Source organism: Heliconius melpomene, chromosome 6, assembly GCF_056956725.1.
Source record: "Heliconius melpomene rosina isolate 202511_hmr_F chromosome 6, ASM5695672v1, whole genome shotgun sequence".
In the NCBI taxonomy this organism is placed as follows: domain Eukaryota; kingdom Metazoa; phylum Arthropoda; class Insecta; order Lepidoptera; family Nymphalidae; genus Heliconius; species Heliconius melpomene.
The window spans coordinates 9,400,122-9,419,843 of NC_140394.1; the positions used below are offsets into that span (position 1 = coordinate 9,400,122).

Below are 19,722 nucleotides of genomic sequence, written 5' to 3' on the forward strand. Positions count from 1 at the left end.
TTGCGAAGTTACTGAACCTAATATTAGGGAGGCAAATTGCCTTCAAATTGTTCTTTCTTCGACATTTGTTATTGTTGCTCTATATCGTCCTCCTTCGTATAAGTGTATTAATACTTTTTTACATAGCTTGGACAACATTTTGACTTCATTAACCAAATTTAAAACATTGGTTATTATAGGTGATATCAATATTAATATAAGTAGCCCAACATCTGACTCACGTACGGACGAGTACTTAAACCTTTGTGCAATACATGGTCTGGTACCAGCTCACTCTTTTCCCACTAGAAATGATAACTGTCTAGATCATATAATCTTCAGAAGTCATAAAAGTTCAGCTACATATGTATTGGACGCTCCATTTACTGACCATTGTCCTGTTTGCATTTGCTGTGAAAATACGGACAAAACTTTATGTACTGATGTGACAGCAAATTCTGTCACATATGTAGATGAACCAGCTGTTATTAGTACTATCAAAAAGCTCGAATTTACTGATATTTTAAACAGCAATGATCCAGAAGAAGCGGCTGAGAGACTGGTGTCCACTTTGTCCTCCATCATTCAAAATTATACATGCACCAGGCTGTCTTCATGTAGGAAGCGAATTCTAAAACCATGGATAACCCCCGGTTTACTCCGTTGTATTCGAAACCGCGATAAACTTTACAAAAAAACAAAGAAAGAGCCTAATAACGCCATTGCCAAAATAACTTATACACGCTACAAAAATTTCTGTAATAATCTATTAAAGAAAATAAAAACTAATTACGAGAGGAATGAATTTTACAAGGCTAACAAAAATACGAAAAGAACTTGGAATGTTATTAAAAAAATGACGAATCTAACTAATGATAACACTAAGGCTTCAAATAGTCTGTTAAATATTGCTAACAATCCAATTGACGCAGTGAATAACGTAAATGATTATTTTGCAAGTATAGGCGAAAAACTGGCTTCCGGTATTCGTATTAGGGATATTTCAAAGCAATATCTGCCTTTCATGATATCCCAGAGAACGCCGAATTCGATGTTTATTAACTGTACTAATGATTCTGAAATAAAATCTATTATATACGGTCTCAAAAGCCATTGTGCAGTGGGGTGGGATAAAATACCGTCTTCTATCCTTAAAGCTACTGCAGACATTCTTACCCCTTCAATAACTTGGGTTTGTAATCTGTGCCTTTCTCAGGGTAAATTCCCTAGAGTCTTTAAAAAAGCTGTAGTTCACCCAATCCACAAAAAAGGGAGTAAAGATAGTCTTAATAATTACAGACCCATATCTGTGTTGAGCACACTTTCCAAAATTCTCGAAAAACTTATCAATAAAAGACTAGTCTCTTATTTAAATAAATATGATTTGCTTGCGGCTAACCAATATGGCTTTAGAGCTGGTAAATCTACAGAGGATGCAGTCATGAGTTTGGTGGATAACGTAGTACAAAATCTTGACAGCAAAAAGAGGGCTCTTGGTATATTCTTAGATCTTTCAAAAGCCTTCGATACGGTGTCTCTGCCTCTTCTCTTCAAAAAATTGGAAAGTATCGGTATCAGAGGTATTGCCTTAGACCTCTTTAGGAGCTATCTGACTGACAGAACGCAATTCGTTGTTATAAATGGAAATATCAGCGACGATGCAAATCTTTCATATGGAGTACCCCAGGGTAGTGTACTGGGACCCACTCTCTTTTTAATATATATTAATGAGCTCTGTAATTTAGTAATACCCAACTGCAAAATCATCTCATACGCAGACGACACCGCTATGCTTATTTACGGTAGTACTTGGGCTGACACACTTAAGTATAGTGAAAAGGCTTTTTCCATTGTTAGTAGCTGGTTATCACGTAATATGCTAACATTAAATTTAGATAAAACTCAATTTATAACATTTGGTTATAAGCTTTCCTTACCCTCTGAATCGTTCTCCATTACTGCTCATACATGTTCCTATGAATTATATCAAGCCTGTAATTGCTCTAAAATAACCCGATCTCGTTGTATTAAGTATCTTGGTGTCCTTATCGATGAAGGCCTTTCTTGGAAGAACCATATACAAGCTCTAGCTTCTCGTATACGAAAGTTAACATTCATCTTTAAGCAACTTAGATCTAGCGCTAGCTTAGAAGTACTAAAAATGATTTATTACGCCCTTGTGCAATCATTACTAACTTATTGCATACCAGCATGGGGCGGAGCTATCAAAACGACTCTGCTTTCACTTGAAAGAGTCCAAAGATGTGTACTTAAAGTTATACTATCCAAACCTGTTCGTTTCCCAACAGAAGATTTATATAAATCATGTAAGGTGTTAACAGTTCGACAATTGTTTGTTCTTTGCTCTGTTTTACGAAAGCATCGAGCTACCTCCTTTGATGCTCAGTATATGCTCAATAAACCTAGATCTAATAAAATTTGTCAAATAGAATTGCGTCATAAAGCCTCTTCAAATCGACATCATTATTATCTCAGCCCCACATTATACAATGCTATCAATAATAAAATAACCATATATCCCTTAAACTCTCACCAATGTAAAATGAAACTCTCAAACTGGTTATTAAATTTAAACTACGACCAAACAGAAGACCTCCTAGCCACCTAAATGAAGTTAATTGTACATATCCTTAACCTTAAGCATACTTATCCAAGCAAGGTTGCATACATACATACATACGTACATACATACATACATACATATATACATACATACATACATACATGCATACATACATACATACATACACACACACACAAATGCATACATATACACACACACACACACACACACATACACACATATAAGCACATATAAACATTACACACATTCTAAATTTACCTAAATATTGTAATTCTTTATTATTATTATTTAATTTTTTATTTTTTTTTTATGGTCATGGTTTTTAATTTTTAATTTTTATTTTTCTTATATGTATAATTATGCAACTAAATTTGATCTATCTTTTGAAACGACGCTTATGAGGCGGGCGTTAATAACTGCGACACAGTGTCATACTACTGTAGTTATTACCGTCATAAACTGTTTTTGTTATGAACTACAATTTTTTGAAATAAATAAATTATTATTATTATTATTAATTCAGCGACAACTAGAGTATAGAAGTATCTTAATTCCCAGATTCCCTCTGCTTACCCTGATATGTGTGAGATACAGCGTAAAGCTAAAAAAATAACTATTGTAGAACTAAAAGGGCCTGCCTACCAAATTATATTTATTTAAAATACTACGCATACAAAATGAATATTCCTTGTTAAATAAAGATTACAAAATAAATATAATTGTTAAGTTAATGTTAAAAAAAGAACATCGACATTTCATTAAGTCCTCTTTCAGTTATCGTATCACGTCCGAATTTCAATATTTCAATAAACGTGATGCCATCTGGTACAATGAAATGTCAATTTCACTTAGCATTGCGTATGAAAAATGAACTGGGAAAATCTTGTGTAACACAGAAAATTGATTTGTCCTACGTCTATTATATGACCATTTTTGACCATCATGGCACAGCAGTAAATGATTCCGGGTTTGATATTCCATCGGAGTAATGTATTTTCATCCATCCATCCATCAGCCTTTTAAGGTCCACTTATGTCTCTAAAATCGGGTAGAAAAAAAAGAAACAGAGTATTTTAACACCAGGTTATTATTGCCCTGCAATACGCGGCTTAAAGCATAAAGCTAAACAAATGAGAGTCGGACTCGCGACTTATTTATGAAAATATATATTGTCTTACTTTCACCGTTCATGAGATACAGCCTGGTGACAGAAGGACAGACGGACGGAAAGCGGAGTCTTAGTAATAGGGTAACGTTTTATCCTTTGGGTACAAAAGTCTAAAAATATGCTTAGTTATTTGATTATATTTTGTTTTTTCATTGGTTATATGCTGCCCATTTTCAGACAGGACATTTTGGATCTCTTCTAAAGCCCTGTTACTATAAGGTTTTAGCTTTATCTATACAGACCGACAAAATGAAAATATTTTAAATACATATACTGTTTGTTATTTCTTTGTTCGTTTGATAGAAATATAAAATAGAGTATTTTTTACCAAGCCTATTTTCGAACCTAACACGCAAAATGCGTGAAAAACGGGAAAATATCCATAAATTTACAATATAGGGAACGATTGAAAGAATAATTACTACATTTCACACTACTTTTGTAAAATATAGGCCAATCGTGAAAATATAACAATAAGTAATTATATACAATTGTTAAGTTAACAATGGATCATTTAAAAGCATATATGTATGAAAATAAAAATATTAATAGCTATTGAAATATGAAAGGTTATTCATTATTTTATATAAAATGTATTCAGAATATTTTTTATAATTTATTGATGTGAATATAGAATGATAATGATAAATTTTAATTGAGGTCAGTGTAGGCGCAGGGGTAGAAGCGTGTGACTGTGGGAAATTGACATGTTGTGAGTTCGATTTCCACTCGAGGAAATTAATTCAGAAATCAAAATTCAGCGGAAAATTAGGAACGAAGTGTTTTAAAACTAGTTAGGTTCCCTCTCCCTTTCATGCTGTGGGCCAGATCCTATATCTTATAAAACAAAGTCGCTTTTCGTGTCTGTCTGTTGTTTCTAACTCTTCTTCTTCTAAACCACCCAACGGATTTTGATACGGTCTTCACCATTAAGTCGAGTGTTTTTCGTAGAAGGTTTATATATAGTTTATTATTTGTACATTCTTATGTAAATTAACATAAATACGATAAATGTGTATAAAGTCCTACCCGTCGAGACACTTTCGCGCATGCGCTGCTCTAATGGTAAGTACTACATGAAAAAAATGTACTAGAGTATTATTCCTCTTAATAAGATCTACAAAAAAGTCCGCGATAGCATATTCGTATCTTTTAAGAATAACGTGTAGTGATCATTTTTCTGTCTAAAAATAATAATTTCAATATATTTTTTTTTGTGAGGGATATTTTTCCATAATGGTATTAATCCTTATCCTTTAAAATACTTTATTAATTTTCTACGTTAAACGAAGATAAAATTTGCTTTTTACAATATTTCGAAATTGCGAATAGTTTTACAGAAAAAAGCATTTAATTGTTGACACATCCCGCCGTTGACACATCAGCTGTATGTTACTCAAGTTTCACTTATCACTTACTCTCAGCATATAAATAAGTACATTAGTTACGTTGGCCATTTAATGTAGACTAAAACTGTCTTTTACTGTTTTTCATTTTGATAAGTACTTTAGAAGTTGTTACAATATCAAAAAAATCCTTGCGGCGAAACGGCGCCACTCGCCATGCGTCCGCCGCGCCCGCTTGCCTTACACGCATCGGTGGTTCAGTGGTAGAATGCTCGACTGCCACGCGGGCGGCCCGGGTTCGATTCCCGGCCCATGCATTCTATTTAATTTTCCTCACAGGCAGCCACGTCAAGCTTGCTTTTCATCAGGGACAGAATACCCCCTTCAGCATTAACCACAAACTCGAAAAAAAAAAACCCGGCTGCCTCTATACCAACGAAGATTTAGTTAGATTAGTTTGCACGTATTGGATAATTGGAGTTGAATGTATTATTTAAGCGCGATATATTTGGTTTCACATTTTTTGTAGTAGTTAGTAGTAGGTAGGTTTTTGTTTATAATTTCTTCCGTTTAAAAATAGTCATTTAACTATCTAAAAATAGTCATTTAAATATATTTTAATAAGTGCTTGAAAAGATTAGTAGCACAGATTTAAAATTACGGTACCTACTAAAAAATCCTTGCTGTGTAAAACAATTGGAAAATCCTTATTGAAACTACGAAAATGCGGGTTGCATTAGGGTTTAATTAATTTTCACATTATCTTAAGTGCTTTGCAAACATACATTACATGAATAATCCAGTAGTTAAAGCGGGCGAAGCCGCAAGAGGGTCGCTAGTACAGAATAAAGCTAAAAACTCATAGCGCAAAAAATCATTTGTTAGCTATCGGATCATTGGTTCAAATAAAAAAAAAACTGAATTAAAATTGCAAATAGCTTCCGGCACATATATATTTCAGATTAGATAGATGAAACATAATATCAAGTCACCGTAATCAGCTTTCTGTCCGAATTCAAAACAGTGTGTGCCGAGTGGTAATTAAAAATTCTCTCTCTACACTTAATTTTGTATCACTAGATTAGGCGAAGTAAAGAATTCATTCCTCTGAATATAATCGAACCCGCAACCATCGCGTTTACGCTCATATATATAATATATACACATAAAAATTAGATACCTATATAATAATTTAATATAGACTCCTACTTTATTATAAACGTTTCTATTCGCATATTGATTTTGTCTATAATTCAACTCGCAGACTATTAATAATTACGACAACACTCCTGCAAATATGCCTAAAGCTATAAATCTTTGTAGCGTAAATCGATAATTTTGATATTTACAAGTAAACAAGCTCAAGGTTACTAGACGAACATAATATGTACCAGATTTTAGATTTTCAAAGAAATAGTTCAAAATTTATAATTTTCTGGCGCAGTGGAACTATGTGTGAGTTTGAATGGTGGTAGTGGAGTGTGTTAATGGTCTTGACAAATGGAAAACAAAAGGATCCCATAACGATTCCCTTTTTTCTTTTGAGATACGGAACCCTAAAAAGACGTGTAAATACTCTTTGAAGTTTGAATTCCAACGACCGAGGAAAGAAAATAAGTATTTCTTACAAATTTTTTTAAAATCCATGAGCTTTGAACATTTTATTAAGTTTCATGTCCAACTTTTTATTTTAAAAATTAATATATAAACTTTCTGTGAAGATCCGAAAAGCCTTAATAATAAATCTCCGAATTTTTTATAGGAGCAAGGACAAAGGCTCAGGCGTATTTTCGCCTTTTTTCAATTCTTAGATCAAAATTTTGCATAATTACATACAAACGATTTTAATAAAACAGCGTCTGAGTTTAAACCCGTTCGTTGTAGGTTCCTCACTTGGGGGAACGAATTATTTTCATTTCCTTACTCTAATAAAACATGTGAAATGGGAAACCATAATATTCCTCAGATAATGAATCCACAACCATCGTGTATAACGTGTGATGATTATTTCAAAAATTTAAAAATCCAAAACAATTTTCTACAAGCAGATTTTGCTCCGTTCCCCACAGTCAACTTCATTTTCGAATTATCTAGTGGAACTTAACCCCGCAGTTTGTATATCAGTGTAGGAAATTTAAATTAATTCCCATATAATCCCCAAATGGGGATCAAACCCACAATCATCACCAGTCTGCTGTCATACTGTCTCAATATCGCTAAGATTTTACATAAATATAGTTCCATATAAATCCAACTAAATTTACTATATTTTCGATCTTCACATTTAACAAATCTATTAAAAGTTTAACAAGAACGAGAATACCTTTAGTCTAGCCAAAAACGTTTTTAGAAATGACTATTGTTAGCTCAAATTGAGTAATAAAAGGTAATCGTCGGTGGCATCCTGTTGTTCCTTGAACAACTGTTTACTGCCTTTAAAGTCTTTAAGTTGTGTGTTATATAGACCGTTTATTTTGAGAGTGGTGTAAGTCCATTTTCTTTTGTTTCGAGAAAATTAAAGGTTAGTATGTCGATGATTATGCAATTTCATATACCGACCGATTTTCAGTTGTTCAAAAAATGTTTTTTTTTTGAGAAATTAAACACGGACTAGTTACATATAAAAACATTACATTAAATTAAGCATGAATTACGTGATATCTCATTTTTCTCAAAAATGGACTTACACCACTTTCAAAATAAACGGTCCATATATTGTTTTATTTACTTGTTTCTTACAAGAAAAATTGAGTTACTAGTATATAAATATGTTGTAGATTTTTTATTTTTTGCCATTCATTCCGCCATTTAAGACTACGTTCTTCCTGTCTACCCTGCAGTGCAGGAATAAGAGAAAAGTAACGCATTTTAGAGAGGTCAACGTGTTGATGATTGCTTGGGAAATCTATTATTTTAAATTTTTCACTTTGATAGACAAAGTTCGATTTGAGTCCCACCACTCAACACATAGTATGTTAAATTCGGAAGTCGAGAACGGAGAGTTTTAACATTAAGTTCTTTCTGCCTACCCTACGTATGTAGCAAAAAAAGCGAGAAGCTGAATATTTTTTTAATATTTAATGAGTAATATGTTTGTAAATCTAAATTATAAATATTGCAGTGGACTGTAACATGTTCAAAAATTACTAGTTTTACAAATATTACGAAACATGGGGTTCATTTCGATGTATGATGAAAGTTGTATATAAGTTAATTTTTAAATATATTTTTAAATATAATAAAATTTTTAAATATAATAATTAAATTTAGTTTCAACAAAATTGAAAAATTTTCCCTTATATATCTTAGGTTAAGGTACTAGATGATTGGTCCTAGAAGGTTCTTTATTTAAAACTTAAATCAACAGACAGATTAACTATTACAATTCTAATATCAGAAAAAAATATCTAACTATAAACGCGATGCTTGTTGAAACGGGTAGGAGAATGAACTGCTTTCTCTTTATCGCTCTGGGAACAACAATGAGCGGCGTTAGGTTCCGCTACTTAACAATGTCTCAAAAATTGTGCAGTGCATGTGCAACCGACCGCCTATCCTGCTATTTGCGATACCTCGCAAGCGTGAATCTAAATAATAGGTATATTTATAACACACCGCAGTACTATTATATTGAAGAAAGAATCTTGAACTTGACCTTTCTATTTCTACATATCTTTAAAAAGTTACTTTTTATCTCAGGAACGTATGAGAGATTAAAAATGTAAGCCTCATACTACTAGTGAGTAAAAATATCTTAAACTTTGTATTTACAGTAGAGTCCGTTTTACATGGTGTATTGTCTAACGATATTTCCTCACTACAATGAGATTGTAATGAATCCGAGTGATTTTCTTTACCTTTCACATGTTCTATACTATGTGATTTTTTTTCGCGGTCGGTAACTTCGTGAAAATTTAAATTAATATTATCAGAATTATTTTCATTGTGGAATACTTCCTCAGCAACAATACCTTTCCCTAAATTAACCTGACCAGGACGTAATGGAGGGGCTGATTGCATTGAAACATCCCCCATTTCCTGCGGGATCCTATTTGTATTAGGATGATATTGGTTTCTTTTAAAATAACTATTCTGCGGCCTAGTAAAAAAATTATTTGGATTCGGAGTCCATTGATTTTTATTATGGTTGTAATTATTATTATTATAAAAATTATTATTATTATTATGTCGCATCGGAAAATGATTCGATCGCGACGTAGACGGATAAGCTTGTCTTTGATTATAATTAAAGTTTGGTTTATATTGCGAATACGCATTTTGATGTACATTACGCGGCGGCGGTAAAATGCTAGAAAACTTTTGTTTAATGTTGTCATATCTCCCTTCTGCTTCTAATTGCAATATTCTAGTTGCCGTTTCATTAAAATTACAGTTAGATACATATATTTGGTCATGATACGGTAAACTTTTTCTTAAGGTATTCTGGGCGGTATTTATGTACGGCTCCATTACCTCATCTACTAAAAGTTTTTCACTATATTTATCTAATAATTTACTTCTAATAAAAAATAACTTTTGTTTTAATTCGAATATTAAATCTTTATATAAACCTTTTCTCTTAACATTTCCTAACTCTATTAATAACGTATTTAAATCTCTATTATCTCCGCATTCTCTTTTTAATGCTAATTCTATATTATTCCATTTAAAATCATGCTCAATCATAGATATTGATATAGCAGCTTTAGATTCTAATTTACTTAATAATAACATAACATTTTGTGGTGTATCTCCACCCACTATTTGTAGCCATTGCTTAGCACAGTTAATATAATTATATAAAGTAAATGCATCGCCCTTATACGAAGGGACGAACAAAAGTAAGGTTTTTGGATCCATTGTTTAATGTAAACATGGGACTCTAAAATGGTAGGACGACTAACTCGCTCTACTTTCACTACTCTCACTATCAGAAGGAGAGTGAATAACACTACTAGTATTCCTATAGCTATTATATACAAAAGTTAGGAGTTTCAGATGGGAAGGAATGGTGACAAAGATAATGCTACTTGGTACTTACAGAATGCTCACCACGGCAGCTTCCTTGATCATTTTCTTCCACTGATAACAGTATTTTTACGTATTTATTTGGTTTCGTTGCCTAGCCATAGTCTTGAGAGACTTCGCGAAACTTTTTGCGGAATTACTTATGATTGCGCGTTTTGTTCACTTAGCTAGGCCCCACCGATGGGCGCCAGTAAAAATATCTTAAACTTTTGTTTTAAAAACTATTTTATTAAAATAAAATACAATTATTATTAAAACTAGTTCTTAACTATAAGAGTGCTGGTAGTGGAATTCGCCTTATCCCTAAGGTTGGTCGGCTTTAATACAAATTCGGGTGTCCCCACCCCTTTGGCTCGTTTCCCACGATGCTTTGTTTCTCATGGAGTTATTATATGAAATTCCCTGGAAGTCGGAAATCATCGAGCCTATTGTCATCGACATCCAAATGTTCATCTGCCCCAACATGTGCAGCAGGGTTCTCGTAATGCTTTTAAAGAACTTTCTCTCGGAGTCATAAATCTACCAAGGGCCCACATGCCGTCGGGCGCTTGTTTTATATTTATTATCTTTTATTAAGCCATGTGTTACAACAATGTTAGACTAGGTTAACTAGTGTATGAGGTATAGGTGGCTAAAAACGTCGTTACTTTTAAATCTTAATTGTATAGACATAAGTTCTATTGTTTAGTTGATTAAGAAATGTTATACGTTTCTAGTAATTCATATAACAAGTATGTTAAATACGTAATTTAATGTAATCGTTTTTTAACTAATGGTAAGCAGGTTCAGTTCCCTATCCCAATTTAAAAATATACTTTACTATTTTTTTTTGTCAATTTTCTCTCCCGTTTTCTATCCCGTATATAATAGGGTAAGTAAGAAAAAAGTAGTATTAAAAAATTCGGATTCTACTCTCCACTCGAATTCTTTACATTGTGGCTGGCGGAACCCAACGCCGTAAAAAAATTGTAAATTTCATATTGAACGTGTAACTAATTAATGTATTATAATGTATTATTGTATTATTGGTTACAAAAAAAATACAAATATATTAATAGAATAAAGTAAATCATTTCGTATTATTTTTAGACTAGAATTTTAAGTAGCTAGCGTTTTAGTTGCAGACGACATGTTATGCTCATGCAAGTGAACCCATTGTCTATAGAGTCAAAGAGAATCGTTACAAATAAGAAGGTCATAATTCTAGTAACTGGTCTAATGAAAAGATAAAATACTACTTTATATAAACCAAAAATTAAATAACAATAATAAAAATATTAAGAAAAAATAGTTTTTTCATAGAATTCCATTAAAAGATTTTCCAGATTTTGAAAATCTATATAAATCTATAATCTGTAACTGAGTGACAGACAGAAGTGACAAAGTACAGTAAATATATTCTACCTATATAGAATCGAATACGACAAAGTAATATTTCGAATAAATACCACATAAACACTGTAGTTTTAATTATTTTATGTTATTCCCAATATATCATTTAAATAAATTAATTTTGTCGTTGCCCGTTGATAGAGTATTTTATACTTTGAAACGAGACAAGGCTCGGCCTAGGTTTATTTTTTCCTACCCAACGTGTGGGATAAATAACTTAATTATATGTATGTAATTTCCATATTTTCTCATAGACTAAACCAAAAAATTCAAGACTTTATCAAGCGTTTATACTATACTACGTTTGCAATTTTGGAAACGTTCATTTTGAGTCCGAGCACGTGACTTTAATACTAAAGTTTAGTATTGCTACAGAGAGAACGAGTTGAAACGAAAATATTTGTTAGTTTAACTTTTTGGTAGTTTTCTTGGAAGTTGAAGTTAATTCAACATGATATACTTACTGCCTTGGAAGTATTATATAAATACAAACTTTCGCCTGCGATTTTGCTTGTGTGAATTTTAGGAAAATAAAATCTTGTTATATTGAGTTTCACTAGATATTTCGGGAAATCTTTTATTTGCGTAGGAAAATCGGTTTCGGTGTAATTTCTTTGGAGATTGTTAGGAAGCTCTAAAATTTCCCAAAATTCCTGTAAGAACGAAAAAAATATACTACCCTCAAATAAAGTCAGTATAATTGAGTTGTGTTTTTGCTTCGTCTTGATTCCAGAGCAAGAAATCGAACCCACAAGGATTTTAGAAATTTTAATTAAATTATTACTACTATTGAAAGCTAAAGTTCTGCTGAAAAAATATGAAAATACCAACATTATGTTGTTTGTGAAAAATCAATACATTTGTAACAGCTAAATTAGTTTCATAATTAAAAGTTATTTATTAAAGCCGATATAATCTGTTTGCAGCTGAAATATTGTTTGATATTAATTTTACTCTAATTAAGTTATGGACATTATTAATGAATCTCGTCGTTTATTACTTTAACAAAAAGTAATAATAGTATAGATATATGAAAATAATATATTTCTCCAAATGGGGATCGAACCCATATATATTAGAACACATCTTAATTACAACTTACTCATAATCAGTCGCCGAAAATCTTTAAGTTACATTATTCTTTCCATTTTTAGCAGTAAGGCATTTTCTTAAAAATATATCTGTTTGGTATTCCTTGCAATTGATTTTTCGTTAGAAGAGCGAATTTGATTTCATTAGAAATTTCACTTTAAAAATATCCTATTAAAAATATTTTAAACAAAACACCTCATTAAGAAAAATACTTATATCAAATTTTACAAGGGAGTAGGTAGATAATGTTCCTATTAACTTATTACGTGATCATCACTGATGTAAATTAACACGTCCTGTCAGTTCATTGCAGTACTCGTGTCGAACTATATATAAACAAAGTAAATGTCACTTTATTCTCATTACTTTTTTAGCGAATTTTCCTACTGTGCAATGTTATCATGCCAATAATCAAAGATTCATATTTTTTTTAATGAATTTTCTTACCTTTTCCAGAACCAACCCAGTATTCTAATTAAAATGACAAATACTTTCCACATGTCCAATTTCATAAATATTGTTTGATTGTATATTTGTAATAGGTGTATGAAATAATGTCAAAAAAAACCGGACAAGCGCAAGTCGGGCTCGCCCTCCGGGGGTTCCGTATAAATAATGGAGATCTCGATTTTTTTTTGAAATTCAAACTAGTACTATCTGTAGATACTAGTTGCCAAATTTCATAATTTTAGGTTAACTGCAAGTACTCTATTAATTTTAATTTGCTCTATAGTATCGAAATGCGCGTTTTTTGTGGTATTTTTAGGGGGAAATTCCGAATACTATGTAGAAATTACTAAGCAATCGTAGTCACGATTAGTATATCCATAAAGATATAGTAACCAAGTACACAACCATACAATGTAACGGTAAGGCTTCGACATGCTCAAGGCTTTTTAAACATTTGCGTGCTAATAAAGCACTCTAAATTTTAAACGTTTATACTCGATAACTGACTGAAACGTCGTAAATCGTCTTATGAAACAATAAAATTTTGATTTCGTTCGAAAATTTATGACATTGTAAAAAGTAATTTGTTTTACTTTATCAGTTTTTAAGTTAATTTATTTTAATAAAATTTCTGTAACATTATTGCTTGAATAATTAAAAGACTTCGAAATAAACAAAATGGATTATAAAATATTGATTGAATATGAATTGATTTATAATAGTTTTAATAAACTATTTTAATAATATTTAAGTACTATTTGATTAGATTGAGAATAGAATCTTAAATCATTTTTTATTTCAAAAGAGAGTTTTCCTCGAGATCAAAACTAAGCTTAACATTTCTAAGTCTCTCAAAGTTTGATACGTTTGTGAATATTAAACCAGCAGTGTCATCTACTCGCACTTCTGTAGAATATATTTGGCATAAAACTCGAGGACCTTCGCCAAACGACTCCTAACGGCGGTTTTTTTCAACGAATGAGTTATGCAATAAAATTTTAAATGATATGGTAATGTTGATTAAAATGTATACACTCCTGCTTTTATTATTATAGGTTTTAATTTTTTTTATATTGAATGAATGAATTCCTGCATTTACTGACAGCTGTATTCCTAGAGGTTCTATGTTAAAAAGAGACTGGGGGAATTAAGTTAGGTTTAATATTTTCGTTATATGGTTGGGTACCGTATATTTGTAGTTACAAATTAAATTTTTAATTAAGCCTAAGTGTGGCATAAAGCATTAAAAATAATATAATGTAATATAATTCAGAGCTATTAGATCTTTGGGGCATTGTTAAATTTTGTAGTAACCAATTAATATTTACATTTTGATGTTAGGTTACGCTATCAAAAGGAGTAGAAAAGAAAAGAAAAACACACTAATTATCTTCAACTTTCTTCCTAAACAAAACACAGCCGACCACTTAAATTCCAACTGTATCAATTGTCTTAAGTAATTTTAGTCAAGACCTTTGTACACAGAGAAGGGATCGTCAAAATTACAAAGATAAGTTTACACACCCTGTTAGTCTTGAGGATTACTCTACAAACAAGTGTGGAATGAAGATTACGAAAGTTAAGTATATAATGAAAGGGTAACAATTATTATTCATGTTTATATGAGTTTGAAGATTCGGTACTAAGATAGTACTATCGAGGTTTTGTTCTTATATCCTAGCATGTCATCACTTGTTATTACATTATAATCATCAGTTTTTACCGTATTGGATAAGTATATATGAATTATATATGTAGATATTATATATGTAGATATTATATATATAGTTAATTAATATGTTTAAAGTTTGAAATAAAATAGAGTGAATTCCCATTAGGTTCCCTCTACCTACCTTGCAATGTAGTAAGAATCACCTTTTAATACAGCCCATCGCTTCTTTTACAAGCTTACAATGTATTAACCCAGTATTAATAAAAGGTTCCCTTTACATTCCCTTCTGCAACAAACATAAGTATCCCAGAATTTTTTTTTCATTTCTTTAAAAATACTAGTTGAGTTAAGTTAGCGCAGTATTAAATAGGTCATTAGCCTGTCTCTTATCAATGATACAGCATTTGGCAAGTACCCAATGACGTTGGGCATTTATGTTATAGTACTGGGAAATAAGTGAAGAGCATATATACGTTTCTAAATACGCATAGGTAAATAATAATTATTAAAATTAATTAAAGTAAGTTTGTTTACCTTAATTTATAAATCCTAAAATTTATATTTATATCGATAAAAAATCAGAGCGTAAAAGGTTTCTTATATGTATGGACCAAAAATATTCATTATCTTACAGAAAATATACCTATTTTCAGACATTGAATTTTTAGAAGTGGAACTTAACGCAGCACTTTGTCTTATTGAGAGCAAGGAAATGAAAATAATTGATTACTTTCGTAGAAATAGAAGCCATTACCGTTGTGCAGTTACAGGAGGATTTGTTTTAGATAAATTTATCAATTTAAAACAGCAAATTTTTTTATATAAAAAACTTTTATACCTAAAATATTCAGTTTTTCAATTTCAATTGTAATACGGCGTGAAGCTGAGATACGAAATTTTGTGAATAAAGTCAATCTAAAATTTGAATTGCAAATTTCCATTGCAATAAAATAAACATCCCTTTTACTACAATTTTTTTTCAAGCAAAAACTATGAAATTGGCAAATATTCCAAATTATAATATTTGATGAAAAAAAAATATTTAGTCAAATACTTTTCAGATATGACAACGTTTAACTGAAAATGGAATAGTTGTACGATCCAATTTCACGGGTAAATAAATATTTTTTTAAAACGTAATAAAAATTTTTCAATAACATACAATTACATAGATCGATACGTTCGGTGGAAAATGGGCAACGGAATGTTTTAACACTAGGTTCCCTCTGCCTACGCTCCTATAGGCGAGATACAGTGCGATGCTACATATAAAAACCTAATGAAAAAATGACAAATTTAAACTCTAGCCTTAGTACCCAACTAGTTAACTCATATCTCATACACACCCATGCAGGCATTAAAGAAATCTTTAGGCGTATAAATCAACTTAACTGCACGTCTACTGGCCTGCCTCCATAGCTTGGTCACGCCAGTTGGCGAGAGGCCAATAGCGCGCGTGGACACTGAAAGATATTTTGCACTCACTAATGAAAATCGTGCAAAAATCCTTTTGAAAATACATACAAGTCCGAGAGACCTGATGCATAATACATGTTTTTCAGCTGTTCCCGTATATATCTAGCAGGGTAGGAACCTGGGAACCTAGTGTTAATGTCTAACAGGTAGGCTGTGCCTTCTATTCCCACTCGAGAAAATGTAATATTTTCATTTCCTTGCTATGGTAAGGAATTCATCAACAAAATTCCAGAATTCGGTGGAAAATGGGTTACAAAAGTGTCATAATGGGAGTGCTAAGGCACGGCAAGGCAGGTTCCCTAGGACCCTAGGAATCGATCTCACAACCATTTACATACAGTTAAACTGTTTCCAACTACGCTAGGATGCTTATATAGTAAAACTAGCCAAAAACAAGAAACATGAGCCAACATTTTTCGCTCCTAATTGGCCCGGCTTGTTTTTCCCACGATAGCAAATATATCTAAAAATCCTTTGCGCAATAAAAGGTCAATGCGTCAAAAATTTCAAGGATCCTTAATTTTTTTTTTTAGAAAAATATTCAATTGCATAAATATTATATACTCACAATGCTTCATTAGGTTCAAACCTGAACATTTTTTTTAAATATAAAGTTTGTGAAGAGTAATATTTGAAAAACCAAGAGTGTAATATTTCTCCGTCACCCACTCTCCATCTATTATACCATCTACGTTTTATTTATATATTTTTTTTATCTTCAAGCATATTATGCTCCTAGATAGGCTAGTGTTATGACTCCCTCTTCTTCACTTTTCCGCTTTAAATTATATCGATGTCAGTGTATACAAACTTTTTCCTGCACATTTTTTCTTCTTTTCCCATTCCATTCATGTGAGAAAAAAGAATCCTTTAAAATATTACATTTCTCATCCAATACTTATATTGATACTAAAACGTACCTTACTAGCTCATAAAGATATATACTAGAGTCACACCTTATATGACAGAATATATACAACTTGTGACAGAGGTCAATACAGGGTATATTCCGTGTGGTAAAATAAATATAAATATTTTTTTTTATCAGCTTCACGCTGTTTCCCGCACACAGCAGGTTAGGCAGAGGGAACCTGGTGTTAACTTACACTCCGTTCCACATTCTGGAGTGCGCTTTGCCACGACACAATGCAATGGAAATTTAATTTCCTCGAGTGGGAATCGAACTCACAACTTGCATTAAGACTGGCCTCAGTGTGATAAAGGTCGATACACCCTTTTGGTGGGGTAAAGTACAAATATTTGACCTAGAAATCCGAGCTTCCGGTAATGGATGGACCTACACTGCCTTTGTTTGCATATCACTAGCTTTATTGACGTTATTGTTTTGTGCCTTCATTGGTGTATCAAAAATAGCTAATATATTACATTTCTAATATATATTCAATATATTTATAAGGGATAAAATAATTACTAAGTATATACCCAGTTGTCTTACAAAGATTTTTTTTTCTTACTGTTGCAGCCATCGAAAGCATCACAAATAGTAAAAGACAAAATAAAAAACTTTTTTCTTATCTCATTTATCGTTGCTTGCTCTCTCTCTCTCTCTCTCTCTCTATTTTTTCGACAATCCTGATATATTTACTTATTATAGCATTACGATGTATCCAGCATATAGCGAGGTAGGAAGAAACTGCCTAGTTTATACAATAAAACTGGAGTTTATCCAATCAAAAGATTTTTTTAGTTATGTCGCTACTTATTTGTATGTCAGGATTATAGTATTTCGTCTTTATATAGAATATTTATAAATATATTTTTTACAAAAGTCAATTTTGAAGTGTCGATTTTTTTAAAATAAATAGTGATGCGTACAAAATCTGAATTTCGATGTAATATTTGGATGGACAAATTACAAAAAAAAAAAACAGCTCTATTAATTACTAAATATCCTATCAAATGTTAGGACATTTTCGTAACATACCAACATACATACAAATTCAATTTTTTTTAACCTACATTTAAAAACATTACGTTTAAAATTGAAATTAATTCCAGAAAAGTTCTAAACTGCGCTACGTTTAATGAAGTCATTACACCAACAAGAGGCTCTAACCGCTAATTCTGGTATTCAAATAATTGACCCATATTAAAATTGCTTTAGCTTTACTGCTTAGAAGTAAATTATATAGGTTAACTTTTACGACGAATTTTTGGAAAACGACTAAGGTATGTAGGATATATAAAATATATATTTTTTTTCATAATGGTTTTCTTATAGTTGCTTGTCAAAAGTTTCTTTGCCTTTGGGACAAAGCGTATGGACAAGGTAAGGAAATCTCTTTTCTAATGTCAAGACAGTCCTTTTGTGAAATATTTTATAATTTAAAAGTGGTGGCCTGTTGTCCCTTAACTATTTTTTATTTATTGTTTATCCAAAAATAATAAAAAAGTCTTATTTTATATAAATAAAGCTTAATATATTCGATATTCATATATTCGATAAATTGTCCTCTCTTTCAATTAATTTAATATTTCCTAGGTCGTTAAAAATATAAATTAGTCACCTATATAGTTTACATCGGTTACTTAAAAATCTAAATAATGATCGTTCAATTCCAGCTTAGTTTAAGTTTAAAAGTAACATTTATATCAAGCAAATTCATATTTGCCATTCAAATGACGTCCCCAAACTTTATTGGCTTAAATGACCTACTTCCCTAATTATGATGCAACTAAAACAAAGCCTACGAATGAATTTTATCTCGCTTTGATATATTTTTCAGTCTTGTGACATTTTAGAATAAAATTTTATATAGGTTTTTCTCATAGTATTACAGTAAATGTTCAAATTTAGTAAATATATATTACCAAAATAATAAAAACCTGAAAAAAATATCGATTTTTAGCACATTTTTCTACTATTATTCAAATTATTGTTGTTATTATATAAAAAATGTCATACGAACGTCTCAAAATTCTTAAAATTATTTTGATTTCGAAAAATATATAGAAAAATCTTACATTTATATGTAACTTACCGTATCATTCCTTACAAAGGGACAACGAGCTAGCCAGGCTTGTGCCACGCAGTATCGAACCTTATACCCTTCTGCAACATGTGTTAGAATCCTGCGCACCGTACAAACACTGCCACTGTAGTCAAATATTAGTTATATATGGAAATTTGAAGCTTTGTCAAATACGAACGTTACCGTCAAACTCCCAACGCGGACTACGGTTTGGCTTGAGTAGTGTTGTTCTAGCTTGTCATAAGGTTGTCAGATTATTTATCGTAGGCTTAAGCAAATAAAAAATAAAAATATTTTTATAAAATATTTATTCGCTCATCGAATTCTATGTAGACAGAAACACCTATTATATCAAATATACGTGTTACGTCGGACATATTTTATCTATCTAAATTAATTATACATCCATTTACAGAGACTCAATCGTTTGACTCTAAACTAGATAGCCATGGGTTCAATTCCCACTCAAGGGAATGAAATTTTTAATATTTAATGCTACTCAACAGGCAATGCTTCGAAAA

At 31.4% G+C, this 19,722-nt stretch overlaps 1 protein-coding gene across 4 annotated transcripts in view; it reads right to left on the minus strand.

Annotated features, from left to right (window-relative positions):
* Window positions 1-19,408, minus strand: part of jus (EB domain-containing julius seizure protein) — a 63,067-nt gene extending 43,659 nt beyond the window's left edge. For all 4 annotated transcript variants that reach the window (XM_085186363.1, XM_085186364.1, XM_085186361.1 and 1 more), the window contains exon 1: window positions 19,211-19,408. The gene's annotated coding sequence lies outside the window, so the exon portion shown is untranslated. The remainder of the gene's footprint in view (window positions 1-19,210) is intronic.
* Window positions 19,409-19,722: the final 314 nt, after the last annotated feature.